The sequence below is a fragment of the Trachemys scripta genome, chromosome 3 (genome assembly GCF_013100865.1).
Source record: "Trachemys scripta elegans isolate TJP31775 chromosome 3, CAS_Tse_1.0, whole genome shotgun sequence".
NCBI lineage: Eukaryota > Metazoa > Chordata > Testudines > Emydidae > Trachemys > Trachemys scripta.
This window is the reverse complement of record NC_048300.1, coordinates 63,091,770-63,106,297: the sequence shown is the minus strand read 5'-3', so window position 1 is coordinate 63,106,297 and position 14,528 is coordinate 63,091,770. Positions and strand designations below refer to the sequence as shown.

The following is a 14,528-nucleotide window of genomic DNA, read 5'->3' as shown; positions in this document are numbered from 1 at the left end:
GTAACATTCTGCTGCCAACATGGAAGGGCATCGGTGCATGCCCAACAGAGACCCAGCCCTTCCTTGTGCCCGGCTTTCCTGGCCAGTTAGCCGCCACAAGCCACGAACCCAAGCTGCAAAATCAAGCCATGAACTCAAGCTACATTCAGGACTGATAACTATGCAGCAGCTGCAGAACATTATATATATATATATATATATATATATATATATATATATATATATATGTGTGTGTGTGTGTGTATTAGTTATTGGTCATAAATCAAATTGTGTTATCATAATAAATGTGGTATCTTTGTCTTGCCCCCTGAAATGGTCCCTGTGTAGTTTTGTCTGCATAACACCATCATAGATATGTACAGCCCTTTGCAAACAGGCAAAAGTAATCTCAATTTCTATAAGTTTATTTGGTTGAGTTAAAGCAAAAAAATGCAAATACAGTGTAAATTAAGGTAAAGATCTAGAAACTCCTATTGATTTATTATTCTGAGGCAGGGAAACATTAAACCAGATTTACAGGTACTGTAAATTAATGCCCTAAACATGTAACAAGAGTGGTATAATGAGCTAATTCATGGATTTTAAGACCCCGAAAATACCATTAGAACAATTTTAGATAACTACAGCAGCTCCTGCCCTCCATTCACCAGGAAAAGAAGAAGAAAGAATGCTGTTAAGTTTGTCCCATTGCCGCACATTTTAGAGTTCTCTGATACACACTAGTATCAGAGGGGTAGCCGTGTTAGTCTGAATCTGTAAAAAGCGACAGAGGGTCCTGTGGCACCTTTGAGACTAACAGAAGTATTGGGAGCGTAAGCTTTCGTGGGTAAGAACCTCACTTCTTCAGATGCAAGACATCTCTTGCATCTGAAGAAGTGAGGTTCTTACCCACGAAAGCTTACGCTCCCAATACTTCTGTTAGTCTCAAAGGTGCCACAGGACCCTCTGTCGCTTGATACACACTAGGTTTAAGAATTTTGAGAAACTAGCAGTAGTCACACAGTTCTGTTTATGTCCAGCAGAGGGGAGTGGTTCACAGGCAAACATCACTACTGCTGCTGCCACCACCATACAGAGATGACAAACCATTGCTAATATATTTGTGTAACTCGGGTCGGCAACTGTCGGCACACGGCCCATCTGGGTAATCCACTGGTGGGCCACAAGACATTTTGTTTACATTGACTGTTCGCAGGCAGCTCCCAGTGGTCATGGTTCACCGTTCCCGGCCAATGGGAGCGGTGAGAAGCAGCGGGCCACACGGGACGTGCTGGATGCTGCTTCCCATAGCTCCCATTGACCAGGAACGGCGAACCACAGCCATTGGGAGCTGCGGCAGGGGTGGGGAGCATGCCTGTGGACAGTCAATGTAAACAAAATGTCTCACAGCCTGCCAGCGGATTACCTTGATGGGCCACGTGCTGAAGGTTGATGACCCCTGGTGTAACTGCCCTGGGACCCTTTGATAAGAGAGCAGTGGCTCTGGAACAATTTGTATAGTGGAAGTGCTGAAAGCCATTGAACAAAACTCTAAACCCTGTATATGATGGAAACCACTTCAAGCCAGCGGGTGCCGCCACACCCCCAACACCGATGTAAAAGAGTGCCTCAAGAATGGTTGGAAATGCTTTTTTCCCCTTTCTTCACTGCTAGATGTGCTTCCTACATAAGACTTCCACTCACTATTTTTATCTGATGAATATTTATTTCAGCACTATTTTCATACCCTGCCCTCTCTCATTCACATCTCTTAACAGCTCAAGTAGTGTGCACAGTGCCCTCTTCAGAATGAGGTGACTCCATAACTGTCCCTATAGCTGCAGAAGCATCAGTCAGGTACGACCAGGGCCTTCTATTAACAGACATATAATTGCCTTTTTAAAACTATGCATGATTATGTTCCAACAGCTAAGATGGATAGGGGTAAGTAGAGGTTTTTCTCCCTAGCCGGTGGGAGAAAAACTTCTACTTAACCATTCACCTAGCTTGTTGAGATCTCTTGAAGTTCCTCACAGTCCTCTCTTGTCTTGACTAACATCAACACCTTATTTCAGTTGGCAACTTTTGCTACCTCATTATTCATCCCCCTTTCTTTATCATTAATAATTATATTAAACAACACTAGACCTAGTACAGAACCTGGAGGAGTTCTCCTTTAACCTTTTGCCAGGATGAAAATTGGACATCAGCACAAATCAGTGAACTCTAAAGCAATTTCATACAAGGTCGCAGAAACTATTGGAGTGTAGAGGAACAAATCAACTACTGAAGCTGAGAGATGAGCCCAAAGAAAAAGCCCAGGAAGTTCAACACCCTGAGCTTTCAGAAAGTTTGGCTCTGGAGCAGAGCTCAATTTGAATTAATGGCAGATCAAGAAAAAATATAATCTCAAATAGGCACAGAAACTTTGGTATACTATTCATATGTTCTACGTGTTCAGCCAAATTCTTCTCTTAAATCTATATAGGCCCAATAGCAGAATTTCACCCATTATTTACTAGGTTCTCATGATTTCTTTATTTTGTGAAGATCTAAATTGTTTTAATCTATGCATTCTCAAATGTGAAAGGTAGTGAAATAGGTGATGATGTAGCAACAGAATGAAGTTAAGATTTAGTATTTGCAGTATTTATCATATTTTAGCTTTGCTCCCAGTTTAGTTCCAGCTAAACACTCTTTAAATTTGGCATCCATTTCCTGGCTCTGAGCTTCAGTGAAGAAATTCTTCCAATCACCAACATCACCTGCAAAAGAACAATGAAATAAACTGTAACATCACAGGTCAGGTACATAACATTGAAATGCTGACACAAACAGCTGGCATGACTGAACTTATTGCCAAATTTCAAACCCACAAAAGGCTTGGATCTTGTATGAATGTGGATGGGGTAATTCCAGTTAAAGGTTAAAGAAAAAGCCTTGCAGTAAGTTTTATAGGTATATGTGTAAACACCCTTGAAAAGAGAGAGCTAATATTTTGACAGAACAGCAAGTGCCCGGTTGATCAGCTGCTTATGAATGTCCATTTTCTAAAGGTGAAAATTCATCATCAACTATGAATTAAATACATTAATCACAGAGGCCACAAGAGGCATATGCTTTTAAATGTTAATTAACTCATGACCAATTTGGATAGCTGTTCTAAGCCTTGAAATGACTATTATCACTCTGTATAAATGTACCTTTTCTGAAAACCATGGGAGCTAATATGCCATGTGTTTCTTGGGATTTGTTGCTCATTGATTCAAATGTGGCATTCTCTGCAATAGACTGAATCTTCTCCTCAGGCAGAGAGAACCCCAAAAATTCAGCTATTTGTTTCACTTCTCCAGGTAAGTTCTGAAAAACAAGAATTTGCTGGAGTTATGTATGAGTCAAAGAAAATATGCCTGGCATTTTCCTCTTTTGTCAAATGAATGTAGTAGATTTTATCCTCGTCCATACACAGAGCAGAACATTAGAGGAGTATATTAAGTTCAGCAGCAAGAGGTTGCAGGAATGGGTGGTTACTTTAAATAAGATTTTGGTATCTGCCTCCCTTTGCCAAATGGAAATGTGTTAAGAGAATACTCTCAGTCTTTTGAGTTTCTCTCTTTTAGTATTTATTTCTACTGATTACATTTATCAAGCAGCATCAATTAGTATTGTTCTGTACAAACATGGGTATTACCTGCCCCCAAAAATTTAAGGCCCTCATCCTGCAAACTTGCACATGCTTAACTTTCAGCATGTGAACAGTCTCATTGAAGCAAATGGAACTACTCACACGCCCATGTCTAAGGAGGATCAGGGCTTTCTTGCTGGAGAATGAAGGTGGGCTGCAGAAGAGCTAGTAGCCAGTGGGAGAAAAGGACTGCTATTTCATATGCCTGCCTTCTCCTAGTCTTTGAAATTCACAATAAGGTTTTGCCTGGCACAAAGTGAAAACCGGACTGGACAAGATACTTGTGAATGTACTGAAGGGAACAATTCTGTATACAAACAGGTTTTTCCCATGTCTAATTTCTAAAAAAATTCACCTCTTTCATTTCTTCATATGTGATGATCATGATATTCTCTTCATCCATGTGGTTGTTCCAGGAAAGAGCATGGTCAAAATATGAACTCCAGGTGACTGAAATGAAATACAGGAGATAGGTTTAAACCTAACATACTTTAAAGTATATTTAAATTACCCCTGAGATTAAATGTACAGGCTAACTTCAATATAGAGTCCTGGAGATATTAGATTTTTTAATCCTTCAACTGCCTCTTCGTACTTCATTTATTAAATGGATTGTAAGAAGTCATTCACTCCAGACTTGACTTTTCACTTTCTCCTGGCAAATATTTTTCAGAATAAATCCATACATCAAGACTCTACATGGCAAGTATACAACAAATTAAATTACTAAAACAAGAGTAATGTATATTCATAGAATACCTGTATTGTCTAACCACGGTGGGGGCGTGCCTGCAGCTGGAGGCAGTGCGCAGAGCTGCCTGGCCACTCCTCTGCCTAGGAGCTGAGCAAGGGGGATGTCGCCATTTCCGGGGAGTCCCCCAGGTAAGCGCCCTCAGAGCCCACCTCACCCCATCCCGTGCCCCAACCACCTGCCCCTTCCACACCCAAATTCTTCTGCTGTGAGGGGCGGGGGCTGTGGCCCGAGACTGCCCCAGTAGTAGCCGGTGTGACAGGCGCAGGGGCTGCCTAAGCTACCAGGCGCACCGGCCGCTGCAAAAGTCATGGAAAGTTTGTGACTTCCATGACCTCTGTGACAAATTCACAGCCTTAATTATTGTTAGTGGTGATGCTACAGAAGGAAAGAGCCCAGCCTGATTCACAGTTTGAGGGGCTAGCAGTTACATAAAACATCGTTTATTTGTAAACCTAGCTTCTTTGATCTGGAAGCAATTGAGACACACACACGGAATCCACAATGCCATTTTTTCATTCTCTTGCCTCCTCCTTCCCCAGGAGAGCATCACTTGAAATGCAGGGTTGCTCTCACTGTTGTTTTCATTGGGTCTGTTTGAGCCTGATTGCTATGAAGCTCCCTGACCTGACAGGAAATTTGCCACTCATGACTGTCCCTACAGGGTGAACTCTCTTTGAAATTGGAACTATTTGGCAACAGATGATAGAATAAAAAATGGAGTGCTTCAGTTTAGAAAAGGGGTTTTATCTATTTTGATTGTAGCGCCAACCTCTGCGCAACTATAAATAGATAAAGGGTATAAGTTCTAAGAGAGTTAGAAGCCTAAGTCCCATTTCCAAAAGTAACAACGTTTAGGATCAGATATTTAAATGTATTTAGGCATCTAAATATGTCTAGTGCAATTTTCAAAAGTGTTTAAATTCAGTAGAAGTTAGGCACCTAGGCACTTCTTGAAAACCACACTAGGCATCTATTTGCATCTTTAGGTGCGTTTAAAAACTTTTAAAAATCTGGCCCTTAGAAGCGTAAGCCTGATTGAAAGACAATGGGAGTTAGGAGCCTTAGTCACTTAGGTGCTTTTGAAAATGTACTCCAAACCTTTATTTTGAGAGTCTTTAGGGCTATGTTTGCACTGTCTGATTCCCCTGCTCATGTACACTTGTGCCACCGCTCATCGTGCTAGTGTGAGCCTAACTAGCAGTGTAGCCATGGTAACATGAGGCGTGGCAGCGGCACCATGGCTGAGCTGCACTAAGTACAAACCCATGGTGAGTATGAACTCTTCACAGCTTAGCTGTCCCCCTGTTGCTGTTACCCGTGCTACTACAGCTATACTGCTATTTATACTCACACTAGCTTGATGAGAGCTAGCATGAATATGTACGTGTACATGAGAAGGGGAAATCACACCCCAGCTCACAGTGTAAACATAGGCTAAAACAGATACACCTGCTCAGAGGTGCAGATGAAACAATGAGAAAAATGGAGCTGAGAACAAAGGAGGAGAGACTCATGAATCTAGTTGTTATGATGTGAAATCACAAGGGGGAGGTGCCTTCTGGAGGGAGAGTAAAGCTGGGGATGAAGTAGAATCCCTGTAAAATGTATCAGCCTGATTATTCGAATGGCTCCACACCAATGTTCCCACTCCTGAGGACTCTGCCAGGGTTGGCCAAGGGAGAAGCACCTTCAACTCCTTAGCACCAGGTCCCCCACCCAGATCATTAGTTTGAATCCATTTGGGATTAATTTTAACATGATGATCACAGATTCCCCTTTTTTGACTACAGACCAAAGAAGAGTTGAGAACATTGTACTAGAGTGTTTATACATGCCGAGATCTAATAACTGTACCTTCTCCACTCATGAACTTCTGAAAGAACTCATCCCAGGAGCTGACATTTGGAAGCCCAGGATTTTTGTTGTAGAAGTGGTAATAGGATACAGCTACATCTTTTGGATTTCGAAATACCACCAGTACCTTTTAAAACAACAAAGTCACATGAGTCCTGGGTATTTAAGGTAACCTTTGAGCTCAAGGGTCCTGCATTAAAAAAAACATAGCAGCTCTTACAGGAACTGCAACTTGGAAAACGAAGCCTCAATCCTGCAATGTAGGGAACAGGAGAACAACTTACTAACTTCAAGGGGGCTCCAAGGAGCAATAAGGGCTATCCCATACAGATCACCTTGCAGGGCTAGGATCTAAGATTTGACTTCTTTGTATGAATTACATTGATCAGTAAATCAATACATTTACAATTTTATATTTCAATTACATTGATCAGTAAATCTACATCAATTGCAGTGATCAGTAAAAATTAAATTCTATTTTATCTATTTTGATTGTAGCTCCAACCTCTGGAGGTTGGAATTTTTGGCCAGGCTGGAATTTTTGATTAATATATATACACAAGAAAGAAAAATCATTAAATAAATCAATCAATAGCCTAGTGGTTAAACACTTATCTGAGATGTGGGAGACCTGTGTTCAAGTCTCTATTTCGACTCAGGTTCAGATGCCTGCTCTTTTCTTCTTAGGTTTTTCACAAAAAATAAGGTCTTGATTGTGGAACAAAACCAAATTCCAAAACCTTGGAAATTTTTGCAAAAACAGAATTCTTGTTTTCCAGGCAGCCCTAAACCTAATAACTTCCCAGAGAAAACTGGGAGTTGCTTGGAAAGTGGATAGTGCCCTCCATTATTAAAATGCTCACTTACCTTCACCTTATTCTCAAAGACAGCCTTGGGAATATCATCATAATGGAGATGCGTGGAAAAGAGACGTGGAGAAGGTGCATTTTTTATTTTCTAAAGCAAAACAAAAAGTGACAAAAGTGAACCATAATATCCCTATCTTAAAGATGATGACAATTTATAGTATCTGTACATTTACCCTAAAAAACTAATACAGTAATTCCTCACTTAACGTTGTAGTTATGTTCCTGAAAAATGCAACTTTAAGTGAAATGATGTTAAACTAATCCAATTTTCCCATAAGCTTTAATGTAAATGTGGGGGATTAGGTTCCAAGGAAATTTTTTTGGGAGCAGACAAAAGGCATTATATACTGTACAGTACTGTACTGTGGTTGGGAAGTGCCCCTGGCTTACCCCACACAGGCACAGCCTGCTACAGGCAAGGACGCTAGGAAGCACCTTTGCAGCAGCAGCAGTTTCCCGGAGAAGAACTGGCGCTGACTTTGCCAGGGGATGCTCCAGGACCGCCTCTTCCAGTCCTTGCTCCACTCCAGGCCCATCTCTTCCCACCTCCACTCCACCTCCTCTCCAAAGCAGCTGCATCCCCGGTCCTTCGCCCTCCCCTCCCCCCCGAAAAGTCCTAAGTACTTTCTGGGAGGGAGGGGGAGGATTGCAGACGTGGTGCTTTCCCGCTCCTCCTCCTCCCTCCCAGCACTTCGTGCTTAGGACTTTCTGGGAGGGAGGGGGAGGAGCGCAGACGCGGCACTTACCCGTTCTTCCCCCTCCCTCCCAGTGCTTCCCTGCCGGGGAAGGTGGAGGAGAAGAGGAACTTGTGCAATGTTCCCTTGTAAAGTCGCTGCTCTTCCACAGAATCTTACAAGCAGTGGACAGAGCAGGCAGCCAAACAACATTAAAAGGGAGCATTGCACAACTTTAAATGAGCATGTTCCCTAATTAAGCAGCCACGTAACTTTGAAACAACGTTAAGTGGGAGGACATTAAGTGAGGAGTTACTGTGTGTGTGTGTGTGTGTGTGTGTGTTTTATATATATATATATATATATATATATAAATTAATTGTTAAATTGTAGTCTCTCTTCTTACTTCTTATCATTCATAATGTCATTGAAGTGACATTTATTACTCAAAATAAGGTGTACATTTTTAATGGTGAGAGTAATTAACCACTGGAACAATTTATGAAGGGTCATGGTGGATTCTCCATCACTGACAGTTTTAAAATCAAGATAGGATGTTTTTCGAAAAGATCTGCTCTGGGAATGATTTTGGGGAAGTTCTATGGCCTGTGTTACACAGGAGGTCAGACTAGATGATCACAATGGTGCCTTCTGGTTTTAAAATTTATGAACCTATGAAGAAGAGAGGTTAAATGTCTTGCCTGAAGCCAGATAATACACCAATAGCAGAGTTGTGATTAAAGATCTCTTAACTGTTTAATCCCAATCTTGTGCTTTAATCATGAGACCACAAAGAAAAGTAAGAGTCCAGCTGGTGTCACTACTCATGATTTGCAAATTATCACTTCTCGATAGATAGATAGATAGATTTTGCCATATTCATTAGCAGAATTACATATGCCCCGATCCTGCAAAAATTTAATCATGTTGTGACAGATTTTTGTTACTAATTTGCCTGGAGTGTCAGGTGATTAGGCTGACGCCGCAGGATTGTTTGGGGAGGAGCTGACCTAACACATCAAGGGTTTAAATTTTAAAGCTTTATTAATAAAATACAGCAGAGTGTGCTGGGACTGTTTTTATGTTACTATGGGGAAGAAAGAAAGCGTTAATGCCCCCAGGTCCTAACCCACTTTTATACTTACACTTGTATTAACCAGACTGGCCAAGTCTGGGTGTAACATATTTCGATGACTCCCCTTCCCAGCAGATGTGTTGACCTACCTTATAAAAGCGGCCTGGCACTGCCTTTTTTTAACATACTATTTGAGGGGGCTTTATAGGCCACAGCTGCCAAGTGTTGAGTTAACCCGTTTTTTGCTCTTTTCTCTTCCTGCCCCTCCCCCCACCCCCACTTTCGGCCTCTTATAACCTACAAAAAAACCTTCCACTCACACACCTTTGGCCCTCCCCAAAATGCTTTGCGATGCTTGCAACAGCGTTAGCAATATACAGTGCTGATCTACCTTCCCGGCTGGGGAACTCCCTAAGGGGCCATAGGGGTGTAACAATGTGCTAAACTGGAAAAAATCAAACCTCTTACTTCATTTTTATCTAGCCTCAGTTTACCAGAAAATGATTTCATTAACTTTTTTTTAAAGAAGGAAGGAACTTTAAAAAAAAAAAAAAAAAACTTTTGCACTCAAAATTTACTCACAAGAACAACAGACTCTGAAATTCCAGTACATGAGTAACAACATTTACAGGGGTAAATGTTAGGGTTAAATGAACTTTTTTTCCTTTTTGTTTACAAAAGTTAATTTACTTTCAAATCACACTTGTTCATTTGCATTTCAATACTTTAGAATACAATTTCAGACAGAAAAGATAATTAAAATAGATTAAAATCAAATTTTCTGATGCAGAAGTTTATAAACTATCTGAAAATTATTTTATGCTTATATGAGCTATAGTAAAATAAAGACATTCAAAATATTGTATGCTAAAAGTAAGTTTCACGAGTTAGTCCATGCTGACCTGAAATTTTTCTGAAGCTGCAAATTCAAGCACATGGATACGTTCTAATTGTGATACTTCCTTATTATTTGGTAGTGCATTTATCAAGTCATTTAAAATTTGTTGAGTCCAATTAGTTCCTGAAACATAAAATAAGTGTGTTGAGGAATCAAACTGGAATTTTCAAACCACAGGCAGTTAAATATCCATCACAACTTTCAAAATAGTTATTAAACTTGTGCTTCATATAACCTGTAACAGTAGCACGTACATAAGTTTCAGACAAAAGTATAATCTTAAATTGTGTCTCTGTAATGAAACATTGCAGGTGACAATGGATTTTGTGTGCTTTGTGCAGCTACAAGTTCTAGATCAGTGGTCTCCAACCTTTTTACGCCCAAGATCACTTTTTGAATCTAAGGGCAACTCAGGATCTTCCCCACCCATCCCCTGAAGCCCTGCCCCTTCCCCAAAGCCCTGCCCCGCTCACTTCATCCCACCCTCTCTCCGTCACTCACTCTCCACCACCCTCACTTACTTTCACCGGGCTGGGGTATGGGGTTGGGATTTGGGGTGTGTGTGGGATGGGGCCAAAGGTTTCGCAGTGTGAGAGGGGGCTCTGGGCTGAGCCTAGGGCAGGGGGTGAGGGTGAGGGGTGCAAACTCTAGGAGGGAGGACAGAGGAGACTGAAGGAGCCCCCCACACACATATCAGAATCTCCTGTAGCTTGGCGGTTAGTGCACCTCTCCTGAGGGTGGGGAGACCCCAGTTCAAATCTTCTCTTCCCATCAAACGCAGGAGGAAATTGAAGTTGGGTATCCCACATAAGTGCTTGGCTAAAAGTTATAAAATGGGTGGTGGCGACAGCATTACCACATCCTCTGGCAAGATTTTGAATAGGGCCGGATACAGTAAACAGACTCCGTGCACACCTACCAGACAGGGTCCATGGGTGAGCTAGGTAGAGGAAACACCTGTCTTCTTCCAGTTGTGGATTGCTCTGGGGCTTAAGTAGGAGATAGGCATCTAGATGCCAAGAGTGAGGCAGAAACGTAGGTGCCTAGGAAACTTTTACAGTGGAATTTTAGACACTGAGTAAATTAGGCACCTACAGGATTAGGTGGAAGCAGGTTTTGTGGATTGGTGTGGAACTTAAAACTGGGGTTTAGGTACTTAAGCACTTTTGTGGATCTGGGCCTTAGACCTGCTACTACACAGAATTCTCCTTAGTAAAGGACAGGACAGGAGACTAAAAAACAGAGAGGAAGGGTGGGCAAGTGATTAAGAGGTGTTGCTTCAAGGTCCCTCAAAATGACACCCATTCTTTCTCCATTGCTCCACTCAGCTGCTTTCTTTTGGTTTGGTAGTGAGGAGTAGAGCACGAGTTATGCCCAGGAGCAGCTATCTAAGGCAACAAAGAGAGCATTGGTAAGAGAGTAAGGTCTCTGGAGGAAGATCATGCAACCTCTGCAAGGCTGCAGAGGCAGGAGGTGGATTCCACTCCATATCCTGACAGGGTGAGCAAGGAAGAGCTCAGGAGGAGGAGATGTGGTGTGAGTGCGGTAGTGGTAGTACTGAAAGGGATATCTGGGGAGAAAAAATGATGGGGTTGAGGGCAAAGAGTTTGAGATGGAGGAAGACAGATGGAGGGAAAGAGCACAGGACAAACAGGAGGAAACTAAAGAAGTTGGGAATGTTTAGAGAAATCCTTGATGTTTTGATGGATCAAAGAATCACTACTTCTTCTTCCACCATTAACTAGTTTAATAACTTAATAGATCTCTCCCATCACTAATTTTTATTGAAAAAATTGCAGTGTCTGGAAGAGGACTCTAGTTTTGGTCCTGCCCATCACTCTAAACATAAGCTATTTTTGAGTAATTCAAGTGCAAAGAAAATACCTGAAATCTTTACAAGAGTGAATGGCTCAAAGAGTCAACAAACTGTTACCAAATCTTCTGAAAAAAATATCAGCCTTGGGCTGAGAACAAATGAGATGGGGCACTGAATGTATCCCCTTAAAAGAGGTGCTACTGCACCCTTAACCCAGTGATGCGTGTAGGAGTAGACGTTGCTAAAGCAGGTGGGGAGTTGGAGCATGAGGGTTAAATCCTATCGGGGGTTTCAGTGTCAGGAGCTGAGCTAAGGCAGTCAGGTATAACTAAGCCCTGGTCTACACTACGATTTTAGGTTGAATTTAGCAGTGTTACCTCGATTTAAGCCTGAACCGGCCACACAATGAAGCTCTTTTTTTCGACTTAAAGGGCTCTTTAAATCAATTTCTTTACTCCACCTCCAACGAGGGGATTAGCACTGAAATCAGCCTTGCTGGGTCGATTTTGCGGTAGTATGGACGCAATTCGACGGTATTGGCCTTCGGGAGCTATCCCAGACTGCTCCATTGTGACCGCTCTGGACAGCACTCTCAACTCAGATGCACTGGCCAGGTAGACAGGAAAAGGCCTGCGAACTTTTGAATCTCATTTCCTGTTTGGCCAGCAGGACAAGGTGCAGGTGAGTGCAGATCTCATCAGCAGATGTGACCATGATGGAGTCCCAGGATCACAAAAGAGCTCCAGCATGGACCGAACGGGAGGTACGGGATCTCATCGCCGTATGGGGAGACAAATCAATGCTAGCTGAACTCCATTCCAGTAAACGAAATGCCAAAACATTTGAAAAAGTCTCCAAGGGCATGAACGACAGAGGCTATAACAGGGACGCAAAGCAGTGCCGTGTGAAAATTAAGGAGCTAAGGCAAGCCTACCAGAAAACCAGAGAGGCAAACTGATATGCTCCAGCATATGGCTGAGCTGCAGGAAAGGCAACAGGAGCACAGACCGCCGTTACAGCCTCTGTGTAACCAACAGCCCTCTTCCCCAAGTTCCATAGCCTCCTCACCCAGATGCCCAAGAACGCAGTGGGGGGGGGGCTCTGGCCACCCAGCCACTCCACCCCAGAGGATTGCCTTCAATAAGAGTTAAAGTTTTAAACTGCAGTGTGTCCTTGTCCTTTCCTCTTCCCTCACCCCACCCGGTGCTTTTCTCCTCCTCCACCCCTCCTGGGCTACCTTGGCAGTTATCCCCCTATTTGTGTGATGAATTAATAAAGAATGCATGAATGTGAAGCAACAATGACTTTATTGTCTCTGCAAGCGATGATCAAATGGGGGAGGGGAAGGTGGCTAGCTTACAGGGAAGTAGAGTGAACCAAGGGGTGGGGGTGGGTTCATCAAGGAGAAACAACCAGAACTTTCACACTGTAACCTGGCCAGTCATGAAACTGGTTTTCAAAGCTTCTCTGATGTGCACCGCACCCTCCTGTACTCTTCTAACCGCCCTGGTGTCTGGCTGCGTGTAATCAGCGGCCAGGTGATTTGCCTGAACCTCCCACCCCACCATAAACGTCTCCCTTTTACTCCCACAGATATTGTGGAGCGCACAGCAAGCAGTAATAACAATGGGAATATTGGTTTTGCTGAGGTCTATCCGAGTCAGTAAAGTGCGCCAGCATGCTTTTAAACGTCCAAATGCACATTCTACCACCATTCTGCACTTGCTCAGCCTGTAGTTGAACAGCTCCTGACTACTGTCCAGGCTGCCTGTGTATGGCTTCATGAACCATGGCATTGAGGGGTAGGCTAGGTCCCCAAGGATCACGATAGGCATTTCAGCATCCCCAATGATTATTTTCTGATCAGGGAAGAAAGTTCCTTCCTGCAGCTTTTGAAACAGACCAGAGTTCCTAAAGATGCGAGCGTCATGTACCTTTCCCGGCCATCCCACGTTGATGTCGGTGAAACGTCCCTTATGATCCACCAGTGCTTGCAGCAGCATTGAAAAGTACCCCTTTTCATTTATGTACTCGCTGGCTTGGTGCTCCGGTGCCAAGATAGGGATATGGGTTCCATCTATCGCTCCACCACAGTTTGGGAATCCCCTTTCAGCAAAGCCATCCACTATGACCTGCACATTTCCCAGAGTCACTACCCTTGATAGCAGCAGCTCTTTGATTGTGTTGGCTACTTGGATCACAGCAGCCCCCACAGTAGATTTGCCAACTCCAAATTGATGCCCAACTGACCAGTAGCTGTCTGGTGTTGCAAGCTTCCACAGGACTATCGCCACTCGCTTCTCAACTGTGAGGGCTGCTCTCATCTTGGTATTCTGGTGCTTCAGGGCAGGGGAAAGCAAGTCACAAAGTTCCATGAAAGTGCCCTTACGCATGCGAAAGTTTCACAGCCACTGGGAATCGTCCCAGACCTGCAACACTATGCAGTCCCACCAGTCTGTGCTTGTTTCCCAGGCCCAGAATCTGTGTTCCACAGCATGAACTGCCCCATTAACACCATGATGTGCACACTGCCAGGGCCCGTACTTTGTGTGAAGTCTATGTCCATGTCTAGGTCCTCGTCACTCTCATCACCGCGCTGCCATCGCCTCCTCGCCTGGTTTTGCTTTGGCAGGTTCTGCATATACTCCAGGATAATGCACGTGGTGTTTAAAGTGCTCATAATTGCCACAGTGATCTGAGCGGGCTCCATGATCCCAGTGCTATGGCGTCTCGGCTGAAAAAAGATGCGAAACGATTGTCTGCTCTGACGGAGGGAGTGGCGACTGACGACATGGCTTACAGGGAATTAAAGTCCACAAAGGGGGTGGCTTTGCATCAAGGAGAAACACAAACAACTGTCACACAGAATGGCCCCCTCAAGGATTGAACTCAAAACCCTGGGTTTAGCAGGCCGTTGATTCAGG

General features: G+C 43.3%; 1 pseudogene; it reads right to left on the bottom strand.

Moving 5' to 3' along the window:
* Positions 1 to 895: 895 nt before the first annotated feature.
* LOC117875587 overlaps positions 896 to 14,528 on the bottom strand; it is a 17,172-nt pseudogene continuing 3,539 nt past the window's right edge.